This window comes from Pyrus communis, chromosome 4 (assembly GCF_963583255.1).
Source record: "Pyrus communis chromosome 4, drPyrComm1.1, whole genome shotgun sequence".
NCBI lineage: Eukaryota > Viridiplantae > Streptophyta > Magnoliopsida > Rosales > Rosaceae > Pyrus > Pyrus communis.
Window position 1 is genome coordinate 12719211 of NC_084806.1, and position 13120 is coordinate 12732330.

At 35.2% G+C, this 13120-nt stretch overlaps 1 pseudogene; it reads left to right on the top strand.

Moving 5' to 3' along the window:
* The first annotated feature begins 3823 nt into the window (after nt 1-3823).
* On the top strand, nt 3824-10627 carry LOC137730669 (DExH-box ATP-dependent RNA helicase DExH16, mitochondrial-like; annotated as a pseudogene).
* Nucleotides 10628-13120: the final 2493 nt, after the last annotated feature.

Below are 13120 nucleotides of genomic sequence, written 5' to 3' on the forward strand. Positions count from 1 at the left end.
TGAATCGCACAAACATCTCGAATCTTCCAGCTTGGGTTTCTTCCCTCATTGGGTCTAGCTTGGGATCAAAAGAGGAGATTGCTAGGATTTTGTCATTTGTGGCTTTTACCTGCTGGCACATCTGGAAAACCAGGTGTAACTTTGTTTTCGATAACATGTGTATTTCTCCTAACCGTGTCATCATGGCAATCCTGACCTCGGTGAATGGGTTTATGGTGGCGATTGGTACTTCTGAGGGTCGTCCTCAGAGGGTTCTATCAAACTCTAGTCCTCCTGCCCGCTGGGCTCCCCCGTGCCATCCTCTCATGAAGTTGAACGTGGACGCGAGTTGGGAGGCTAATTCTAAGAGCGGCTTTACTGGAGTTGTAGTCAGAAATCATGAGGGGAATTTTGTGGCTGCTAAACGAGTGCAGCTTGGGGCGCCTAGTGTGGCTGCAGCCGAGGCTTCTGCGATTTTGATTGGGTGTGAGTTGGCCAAAGCGTTGGGGTTGGAATGCATCATTGTGGAATCTGATTCCAAGGAGAATATCCTTAATTTAGCTCAGGGGTCTTCGTGGGGCAGCTGGGAGGCTTTCCCCTTTATTTCAAAGGCTTTGCGCCTAAGGGGGTCCTTTCAAGACTGTCGCTGGTCTTGGGTTCCGAGATCGGCCAATTCGGCGGCGCATAAGTTGGCGTCGAGAAGTAATCCGGAGATGTGCGACTTTACTTGGGTTAATCACCCTCCATCTTCGCTGGTCCATGTTTTGAACAAGGATGGGTTACCCTATCCTCATTAATTTTTTGTTTTGCTGGGGAGGGGGGGCCGTGGCCTTAGTGCCGCGTCAGTTGTGTTGACCCTCCTCCTCTGCTGAATGTTTTTGCTTCATTTGTTGCTTGCTCTCGGTGAGCTTCTGTTGTCTTGTGGCTTCGGCCCTGGTTCTATTGGATGCCAGTTCTTCTTCTTCTTCTTCTTCTTCAAAAAAAAAAAAAAAAAAAAAAAAAAAAAAAACATGGGACTACAATGACCAATCAAATTACGCCACATGTATTATATAAACAATTAATTTTTAAAAGATTTAAAATTTGGAAAACCAATTAAGAAAAACGAAAAAAAAAAAGCCCAGCGGCCAGCCATCGCCCCACCGCCCCACCCCCATATTTTTCCCCTTCCTCTCTGTTATCTCCTTCTCTTTGAATGAAGGGTCAATCCAAATTGGACTTTGACATAACATTAAAAAAATAACAATAACAAGATTTACACAAACTTAAATGAAAAAACTCGCATTTTTCCATAATTATGTGGCGTAATGTGATTGGTTGTTGGTGTTCTATACATGTGCCACATAAGCAAATTAATAGAAATTTTAACTGAATTTAACGGCAAACACAAAATTGATGGCCTTCTCCAAAATAAAAGACGAAATTAATGAATTTGAAATATTAAAAAACTAAGCTAAGGCTTGTCAAAGCATAAAGACCACTTGTGATAAAATATATGTGTGTGTGTATATATATATATATATATATATATATATATATGGTCCGGTGGAGAGGAGAGAAGGGGCATATGATTGATGTCAAAACATGGAACACTAGGATGGTCCTATAATTGTGACGACTCGTGTCGGTAAAATACATGAAACTAAGTTTTACCCAATAATACATTGACGAAAGGAAAATGATTTCCGCCACACATTTTAATTTCCACTCCATGTTTATTCATGGCCTTCAAATAAGTTTAAAAAATAATATAAGTGTGCAAAAATCGTTTTCCTTAACGAGCAATATACAATCGCCTCATGGCTGGAGTACCGAATAAAGGTACTGCAAAACCAAAGAAATAAGCTCATTTCCAATGAGTTAGAATGTAGACTCTTGCAGCCCACCTGGAGATGAAGTGGACTGTCTACAAACCATTCAGCTAAGAAATGGGCCAGTTTGTTCATCCTTTTTCCAGGGATTTCCTTGTGCTCTCAAGGATTTGATCGATACACTTGACCTCCAAAATTTATTCTTCTAAAATTTTCAAATTTTCCCTTCAATGTGATTTATTTGTTAATTGAAAAAAATCGAAAGAAGAGAAAAAAATTGACCGTTGGCCGGAGGGTTCTGCTCCCCGCCTTATAATGCCCCCATCAGTTGTCACTCTTGGAACATCCGATTTGTTCTGTTTACTTTGTGACAACCGACGAGGGAGGTTAGAGGAGGAGTAGGGCAAATGCTCACTACCACTAGAGGCACAAGTCATCACGTATATTGAGTTCTATATAAGTAAACAGTTGGGTGAATTTAGAAGATCCTTTAGTGCGTGTCCAATATATCCAAGCCCCTTCATATCCTTGTCATTTCGGCCATGTTGGATCGTTAGGTTTGAATTTTAAGGCTTTGTACATTTGCAAAAGTGTGGAAAGAATTTGGCAGAGGTTGTTATTGTCATTTGATTGACATCAAACGGGTGATAAATAAACAAAGTACAAATACATGACATACATGGAACGATACCAACGATGTGAACGGCGATATTGGTATTGAAGTGTATTGAGTTGTGTCTAACTTTCTAACAAATTAACCCTTGAAATTCAATTTGTCTAACTTTGCTTTCTACCTTCAAAATCCTTGAATATGTCTTTCAAAATTGGTTAGTGGAACAATAAAACACAATATTGATAAGATTTCACAAGTGAATGTGGATGAAAAAATTAATAAAAGTTGAAGATGGTGCTTTACTGATGTGGTCACAATTCTAAAAATTCTCATCTAGCGTCACTTAGGCTCCGCCTAGGCATTAGGCGGCTGACTACCGCCCCGATTCATATTTATTCTTGTAAAATTAAGAAAGGGTACATAGATCTGCTTAGGTGCCTGCCTAGCATGCCCAAACCCGCCTAGGCACCGCTTAGGTCGCGACTCTCATTTTGACAGAAATTAAATAACTTTCATTTTACATTTTTTTAGAGACTTATTAAATACTTGAATGAATACACATTATATGATTGTTCCCAATGTTTTCATTACGTTCTAATACTTTATTATGTATTTGTCATTTTGTTTTACAATTTATGTATCCCAATAAAATTATGTATTTTTTAAGTGTAAGCAGACACTTGTTTATACAATATAGAATAAATTTACTTAAATCCGCCTAGGCGCTAGGTCACAACTCCCCCCCCCCCCCCCCTCAACTAATGCTTAGCGTTTTTAGAACTTCGGCTATGGTAGAAAGCAATCATGCATATGCACTCTCGTGGGGTTTGATTCCCACCAATCATTTCTCCTAACAACTCGAGTTGAGTTTCAAAGATGTTGTAAATAAGCATAATCTTCTTAATCAGGTGTTCAATAAGTCATTTTAATTCTATTATAATTGTAATTTATTATTAAGCTGAACAAATCGTGATCTGAATCGAACAAAATCGACCGGTGCCTAACCCTAGATGTCCAAAATGATGCTTGAATACAAGGATATTTATAGGGTACAATACAAGATTTTGGAGTCTTCAACCCTTTTTCATTGGGCACGTTGACCTCCATATCATCATCAATGATAATGAGGGTTTGTACTATTAGTCATTTAATAGCCAATAATACATACAAATTTCTAACTTTAGGACCCAAACTGTGAGTTGAGTGAGTAAAACCAAACCAAGTCCCACAGCGAACCCAAAGAACGTGAGTTTTGCACATTGAGTGTTCGAGAGACAAGAACAAATTGTGATTTTATTAATTGTTGCTTTTCTTCTAGTTTTTGTTTGACAATTCTCACAAACACAACAATAACAGAAGCGTTTTTTTTGCATCAATTTCTTTTGTTTTGGCAAAAATCTCAATTCTCTACCCAGAAACAATGGCGGCATCATTGATACTTTCCCGAAAAGTTTCAGTTGTGGACGTTTCTCGCACTCTCCAGGGTATCTTCTTCCAAACCCACCTTGTCTTTTACAAGAATATGGGATTTTTTATTTTTGCTAAGAAAATGTTGGGGAAAAAGCAAGCTCTAAGAAGTTGTTGTTTTCTCTCGTTTTCCTGGTTTTGAAATGTTCTTCTTTTAGGATATGAAGGTAAAAAAATTTGATTGTAGTGGGATTAAATTGGGCACAAGTATTGAACTTTGCATTATGCATTCAATCTAAATGGAGATATGTTAGCTTAGAAAAAGGTTCAATTTTTGAATGTTATGCTTCATTCGTGCAACTTGAGAAATCTCTAATCCCTGCATTCGTGAGGCTAATGAAACCATTTGACTTAGGTGATCTAATCATGTTAATTGTACCAATAGTTAAATTTCTTATTTTGCAATATGAGGGATACATTATTTACCATTTGTAGTTTGTTTCATATGTCAATGCTTCCAAATGCTTTGAACTCATTGCGAAAATTGGAACATTTATATGTCCCCATTCTCCAATTCCCGTGTGGCCATTCTCCAATTCGTGTGGGTTACTGGAAACTTTAGTAGTTTTGTTTTACCAACTTTGTTAAGCAACGAGGGAAAGTGAAGCATTAAAATCAAGTTCAGTTATATGGCTTATACTAATAGGTTGGTATATTGTCTTTCAGTCCGATTTTATCTTTTTACCATTTATAGAGATGCGTACAACCCTTGTTTGGATTGAGAGAAAGGAGGTCACAGACTTAGAGCATCACTTTCTCAATTGTCATACTTCTCTCTCTCCAAAATAGCGAAGAGATTTGAAGAGAATGTGAGATAGCTGTTGTTTACCCATTCAACAGACCAAAAATGTTTTTGACCAAAACTTTTAGATGTCAGTAGCTGTTATAGCCAACATGTTTTTACTTGTAGTATCTGTACAGAATATTATGACTTATTAGTATTTATCTTAACAAAATTTCCAGATGGACTCATTTGTGAGTCTATCATTTGACAACTAGTTTGATATTTCATGTTGTTTCTTACTGTTCTAATTCCACATGCCTCGCAGGTAATGTGGGGCCTTCTTGCCTGCACTTGGAATTGAAAGTCACGGCTTTGATTAATGTTGTTGATAAAAAGAAAATAGTATAGCAGCTCCAGTGGTACAACACATCGTGATTTTACTGACCTGAAATAAGAATTTTGTTCCCCACAACTGTTGAAAATTGAAACTAGGTTTTCCTTGGATATGCAATTGCAAATTATGTAAGACTTATAAGAATCAAAGTATAACTACCAATTTCCTATTCTCTTGCATAGTGTTCTAGTCTTCTAGATGAGTTGCTTTTTTTTTTTCTATTTCTTTTGTGTTTTCACTTTGGTAATCTTTTTCTTTTAGATTTTGCACGTTAATTTGGCTACATTAAACAGTCATTCTTAAATAATGTTGTTTGTAGTATGTAGGATGAAAATTTTAGGACTTTATATAATGTGAGTTCTCAATCTTTTAGTGGATCTCTCTAATTTTGGGTCAGTCATTTCGTATGGTATGTGGATAAATGGAGGCAAAGCTTGAGTTTACATAAAAGCTGTAGCTAAAAGCTTAGAATTTACGATCCAACGATGTATCATTTTCCTCTTTGTATTCTTTTTTAATGATAAAATTCTTACTTTCATGCACATATAATATCCTCATAATTGAATATGGTCATATTTCAGTTCTCCTCATACATTGTATACAAAGGCTCGAAGTAAGCAGTGCAAGGTTATTCTGCACATGGGTACCACAAATAGTGGTAAGACGTACAATGCTTTGAAGCGACTGGAATCAAGTCCATCTGGTATGTTGTGAGGCTAAACTTGCAGTGATATTGATTATTTAGTTTACCTAGTTATTAATGGGAAGCTGCTATGATAATGCAAACACATCTGTGAACATATTTCATTCATTTTCCTTCTCTGTAGGAATATATTGTGGTCCTCTGAGATTGCTGGCTTGGGAGGTTACAAAACGGTTGAACAAGGCAAAAGTTCCTTGTGATCTTATTATAGGACAAGAGAGAGACGAGGTTAATGGTGCAAAACACAAGGTTGTGACAGTTGAAATGGCTGATGTAACTTCCAGCTACCACTGCAAAATTGTTGATGAAATTCAGGCAAGTTGGTTTTATTATGTAGACTCTAGAGATTTGCTTTCTACCATATTTCAAAAAGATTTTAAAGATCAGTTTGTGTTGTTCAAATTGAGATTGTCGTGTTATGTGGAAATGCATAATTATTGAGGTATATGAAAAATACATTGTCCTAAACATAGAGAAATACTACCATCTAAGTGAGGTCTGTGTTGAGGTAGCTGATTTCCTTACAGTTGCAAGTCAACATACATTTTGCCACATAGCGAAATACTATTGTCCTGAACATTGCTTCTTAATTGATTAGTGTTCCTTCTTTTTTGTTTTGGACCAGATGTTGAGTTGTAAGACGAGGGATTTTTCTTTCACACGAGCTCTATTAGGAATATCTGTCGATGAACTTCACCTTTGTGGAGATCCAACTTTTATTCCTCTTATTCAGGAAATATTAAAAGTGACTGGTGATCATTTTGAGGTAATAGGATATTTTTGCAACTAGATTGTCTCAAGTATTTTCTTGTTTAGTAATTTAGTTGGTTGTAGACTAGAGTGATAAGGATGCTAAATAATTCTTTATTAATGATTTTTTTTTCATTGTGCATGGATTTTATTCATTTCAATTTTCAACTATTAATAAAGTTGTATGTATTTACTAATCCCATATTATATCTAAACTGTAAGTTCATTTCACTTTAATTCAAAAAGGCTGACAATAATTAGAAGCCTTCTACAATATCAGTAATACATCTACAAGTGTTTTAGTCAGAAGCTAAGTGTATGCAGGGTATTATCCTTTATATTTATTCTGGTTTTCACTTAGGAAAATTTAGTTGTATGCTTGAGAGGAAGGGAACAAAAGAGTCTGAATGTTAATCCGAGAAATTTTGAGAATGTCCACATGTTTTCCGTAGATTATTCAACAAAGTATAGTATCGTTGATTTATCTTAAATTTCATGGTTTTGATATATGAATGATATTTTACTGGTTAAGTGCTTTTATGAGCCTAATTGTTCAATGTTATGCTGGTGTCTCATGTTATTCTCTTTGTTCTCTCGAAGCATTCTTGTTTGTGGCTTTGATTTAGTTCACTTCTATGAGAGACTTTCTCCTCTTGTTCCAATGAAGGTTCCTCTCGGTTCTTTTTCTAATATAAAGACAGGTGACTGCATTGTAACTTTTTCATGCCATAAAATATACAAATTAAAGGTAGTGATGGCAATCTCTTGTATTTGTTTGGTATGCCATGAAATATATTGGTGCATGTGTGTGCGGTTTATGTTTAATCCAAGATATCTTTTCAACATTTTTTTTCTGGCCGTCCATGTTCTTACCTTAGTTTTCTCCTGCTTGATGGTTTGTCCTTCAGTTGTGAGGTTATCTATATATGATGTGAACTCTTTAGCATTCTAGGCATGCTTCATGGATAACTATATTTAGGTAGAAGAGTTTCTAGAACTTAGATCTGTTATAAGATCCTCTCTGGAGGGTGAAATAGATGTTGTAACATCCAAGTTTCTAACAAGCTGGGTTAACCTAAAGAATAGATGTTGTTAGATTGATTGACTGGGTATGAGAATTGCATGACTTATGTTTGTTGGTTGAGAAAAATAAAAATTTTATCTCAAAATAAGCTTTGAAGCATCTTGATAATGATAAGATTCTATACTTTGAGGTGCATGGGAGATGAGGTTGGGAAGAGAGATGCTTGAAAGAAATTGGGAATTAAAGGACAATCGTGAGTCCAAACTGGTCATTGATTGATAAAGCACCATGCTATTCTTAAAAGTGTCAACCCCAATTTTCTCAATAGATTGTGCATCTCTAATATTTTAACATTCACTTTTATTTCTCAGCTTTTAGAAAGGAAATTCTTTTAATGTTTTAGTGCCGATGCTATTTCAACTCGTGTTGATACTCTTTTTCTTTTTTTATTCTATTTATTGACCAAATTATTTTTTACTAAATTGTCAAAGTGAATTTATATCGTCTATTGTATTGCTAGAAAGAAACTGAAACTGTGGGAAAACATCTTTGTTCGGTTGTTTATGGTTCCCTTCCACCTAAGACTCGAACAAGATAGGTACTAGTTTCTTTTTGTGTATTTAAAGCTCATCTTGCCAAACTACAAATGATTTCCTTTAGTTACAAGCGTTTTACTATCATGCTACACTCATGTTATGAGAAAAAGTAAAATTCAGATTTCTACTTAATTGTGGATTTGTGGTCGTGATTATTGATTTATAATTTCAACCTTTTGATATCACCACATTTTATGAGTTAATATACCCCTTAGGACTGCAGGCAACCATGATTAATGATGCAAGCAGTGAGTTTGATGTTCTCGTGGCTAGGTATGCCATTGGGATGGGTCTTAATCTGAACATTTCACGGATCATATCATATTCTCAACAAAGATGAAATTTGATGGTTTTGAGATGAGAGAGCTCACTGTACCAGAGGTCAAACAAATTGCAGGTACTGTTGTGTGTTATGTCGTAAACTTTGTAATTTGCACAAACATACATTTATTTGGTGCAAGTGGTAACTTGTTATTCTCTTACATGGAAATGATGCATTCTGTATATAAGGACGGACATATTGTTTTTATGGTAGGAAGAGCTGGCAGGTATGGATCAAAATTTCCTGTTGGTGAAGTGACTTGTTTAAATGCAGATGATTTGTCCTTGCTTCATTCATCGCTAGAATCCCAATCTCCAACTCTTTAGGTGATTATACTATAATGAAAATGTTCATTGCATAGACATCAGTTTGTGGTTTAGTATGATGTTGTTTGTCTTCTAACTGGGTGCAGTTGCTATATTGCAGAGTGCTGGATTATTTCCTACCCTTGATCTTATGTATATGTATTTACGTTTACACCCATAGTGCGACCTCTACCAAATACTGGTTGGTTTTCATTTGATCCTTTATATATTGCCATATGTGTTTATCATGGGCTATATATCTTAAATACTTGCTTATAACCAACTGAGGCTCAGTGAGAGTGGGTGAGGCACACGGATCTGTCACATGTGGTCTTAGGTGAATATTGTGTACTGTTGGAGCTAATTCTAAAGTAGACTAGTGGGAAATTATTAAAGCTACTATGTGATTATGTTACGCTTGTAATTCACATCGATAACAATTTGGTTCTGGCTGCTCGTTGCAAACAAGATATAAATGATTTCAGAATGGCAGCGTCAATCTAAGTCGATTTGAACAATTTAGGTGATATATTTTGATTTAAATCCAAGACTCTTCTTTTTGTGTTTGCTATGAGTATATGATAACTTCAAACAAAACTAAAATTATCATCTGATGAAGAATTAATTTGATTGTTGACAGTCTATTTTACTGAATTTTAATCCACTTGTTTAATGATATATATATATATATATATATATATATATATATATTTACATTTCCTTTTCTTCTCCTACGTGTTCGCATAAACATTTTTTACAGAATGCCAAATTATCAACCAATTATTTTATTGCCGACTGTGAAGTATTGGTATGCATGTCAACCTCAATGTAATATTTCTTCTTAACGATCACTTATGATAATTGACTTTGGTAAATTGTTTTTCTCCCTCCGTTGCTTCCACCTTCACCTTGATCAGAAAGCTGCTACTGTTATCGATGCGTTGCCTCTTAGGTTGCATGATAAGTACCTTTTCTACATAAGGTAAAAACTTCTGCTTGAGTTTGACTTTGTAAGTTTAGAATGCCCTTATCGCTAGGTTATCTCATTGGTTTAAAGAATTTAATTCACCATGCATGGTTGGTAGATTTTTTTGTAACTTTGCTCAATATAGATTCATTGATCATTGTGATTTGCAGCCCAGTTGACATGGATGATGAAATTTCATCCCGGGGCTTTATGCAGGTAACACTAAAATACTGTTCTCGAGTGTTGCATATTGTTTATTCTTTATTGGAAACCATTATAACCATTATGTCATGATATAGTTTGCACAGAATTATGCACAAATGGGCATGTTTGGCTCCGGGAAATATTCACGCCATGGTCACTTGAGGTACCAAAAACGAAAGATGCACTTAAGAAGCTTGAATCCATTCACAAGGTAATATAGTTTTACTTAGATTACCTGTTTTGTGAGGAATATGGGATTTTAGTTTTCAAATTTCACCAGTGGAATGTTCACTCCCAGTCCATGGAAATTACTAAATTCTAACTCGTAAGATTCAGTTGTGGTAATCACTTTAGATCTCACTTTACCTAAAAATATATGGGTCTGTACTATTTGTTCGTTAGTAAGGATTAGAACCAAAAGATACAAGTTTTCTATGAGGTGAGCTTCTGATAGTTCCTCTGTTGGTGCCAAAATTGGAGGTTTTGGATCTCTATGTTTGGTTGAGTTTCCGGTTGGAGGAATCATTCCCAGACCACGAGCTTGAATCCACATAGAAGTCTATCTACAACATGTGAGTTCACTTGCAAGTGGCATTGGTTTCTTGATCTTCAATTGCTTGGCACCTCTAATTTGTTCTACTTCAAAATTGTCGGTTGATCGAAGACTTTTTGGAGAGGTTAGGATGGCAGAAGCCGAAAACCAAGAGATTAGTCTCGCGTACTTCTTCAACTTCACTGTTATCCCAGAAAGCCAGACCCAACTTATGACATATTTGTTGTCCTTCAATGTGTCTTATTCCTTCTCATCGACGATCAGTTGAACCTTTCATACATCAACTTCTCGGACAAAACATTGAGCTTCAATCTTTGAAGAAAAGTTGTTTGCTTTCTAATTTTTAACAACTTGAAAAATAGTTTCAATTTGTCATTATTTAGCAATGGAAATCAAATCATTGGATTATTCTTGTGGTGTATGCAACTTGGATGAAAATAATGGCAGTCAAATTGATGGATACAATGCTCTACATTACATCAAGTAAATATACCTTGGTTAAAGCGAAACTCCAAAGCTCTAAACGAAATCTGAATACATTGTCTTTTAAATTGGCTCAGATCAATGACAATGAAAGCTTTCGAAACTGATATTTGGAGAAAAAGAGGCATGCATATAAAAGAAAAAGTCTCTTCCGTAATTAAAAAAAAAGCCTTGCTAGAATTTTTAAGATCAAGATAGTTCAAAATGGGGGCGTATAGCCTTGATCTCAAAATGATGAACGTATATAAAACATTACTTTACGCAAAGTGAAAAAAAAAAAAATTTGACAAATTCTTAAAGATGTGCATGATAATAAAAAGTCTCTCTCTTGACAATTACAATAAACAACAACTAACCAAAAACATCTTTAGGGGAGCTATGTAATACCCATATTTAAAAAAATAAAAAAGTTATATGTATGTGTGTATGTGGGTAATTATTTTTACGTAATGATTTTATTAGATTTCTTTTATGCAAGAACCTACTTTCGAAATGTAAAATTGTCTCAATGTAAAATCCTTTATGGTACAAAATTATTTCATTAAAAAAAAAAAAAAAAAAAAACCAGCTAGTATTATTTCATGTTCATATGTACTTAGAGATATTTTTAGCTTGAATTGGAGAAGGGGATTATGATGAGTTTGGCTTGATTTTTCTCAAAAAAGGGCTGAGAGTTTGAGGTTGGACTAAATGAGTAGTTTTGTCTTGATATTCTCTCAAAGGTGAGGTATTAATGATTTGGTGATTATTCTCCACTCTAAATGTGGAGGCGGGAAGTCTATAGCATGTATACATTGGCTTCTTAGTATGCATGAGGCAATGTTTGTGGTATTAGAAGTGCTTACTCATCAATTTAAAGGACTCTTAATCATTTGGGCAATATTCTCACTCCAATGCAACTCTATCAAACTTACCTTGAGATAAATCTTAATGTGGCCTTTGATGCTTGCATCCATCTTGCATGATATTCATTAGTTCATGATTAACTTAACACATGTCTCCTTGCCATTTGAACTCATACCATTGCCAATGATTAACTTCACATTTGGTGTGTTTCTGTTGGAACATATATTAGTACTAATGATTAGTTTACCATTTGTTGTTTTTCTATTGGACGACATTTCATTCTTAATGATTAGGACAACACTTGTTGTTTTGTTATTGGAACACATTTTATGGTAATGATTGGCAACACACATGGTTTTTTTCTATTCGCACACTTGGGAGATTTTTTGGAGAGGAAGTTATCATGCAATCTCTATAAAGGAAGGAGAAAGAACCAACACAAGGGACATGGAGAGAAGAGAGAGGAACAAGAGGAAAAAGAAAAAGAACAACTCCAACAAAAAGCCATCATCCCTTTCATGTTACCTCTTTACCTTTCGTTTACATACTGTTAAGGTTTGAAGTCATCTTTCATTGTATTTGTAAGTCTCTCATATATAGTGAAACACAATGAAAACAAACCCCTGCGAATGTAATCGATTTGGTTAACCATTTAAATCTTGTGTTGTTTATACATTTATATTTTGAGATCATTGTCATGAGAGCACTCCCACTAAACCATCAAAAATCTCCATTTACTTTCCTTGAGAATGTTGTAAAATAAGAGAGGCAAATCCCAAAAAATGCATGAGAGCTTACTCAACAGAATTGCTCTATGGAACTCAGATGGGGTTATGCATCAATATCACCTAGAGAGAGATGGAGTAAAATGGTAAAGCAATATTTCTCAATTAGATTGTTGTGTGTTATCAATACTTTATTATTGATAATATAATCCAATTTTGGTTACTAACAATTTGATTAGTGTTGCAGATGTTTTAGAGCATATGATTATTGATATCCTTGTTACATGGCATATACATAAGCATTCATGTAAAGTAAGAAAAAGAGTTAAGTTGTGTTTGAGTTGTGAGGATATTCAAGGGCTAAAGCTTGCCTTGAATATAAATAATGAAATCTTGTATATGTCAGGCGTTGAGGGAAGGGCTTGAATATACAATTGGACGTTGGGAGAAGTTGGAAATTGAGAATTTAATTCTAAAAATTGGGCTTAAGGGATGAACGGGAGTTAACTCATATTCTAAAGTATTCGGAGCCAAGTGGTATAAGCATGGTATGGGACGTACATGCTTGTATGCCTTAGGTATGTGTTAGCGGGATTAGAAGGGAGTGAGTACATTCATCCATCTCATTTGCATATATTTCATGCATTTGAAAGA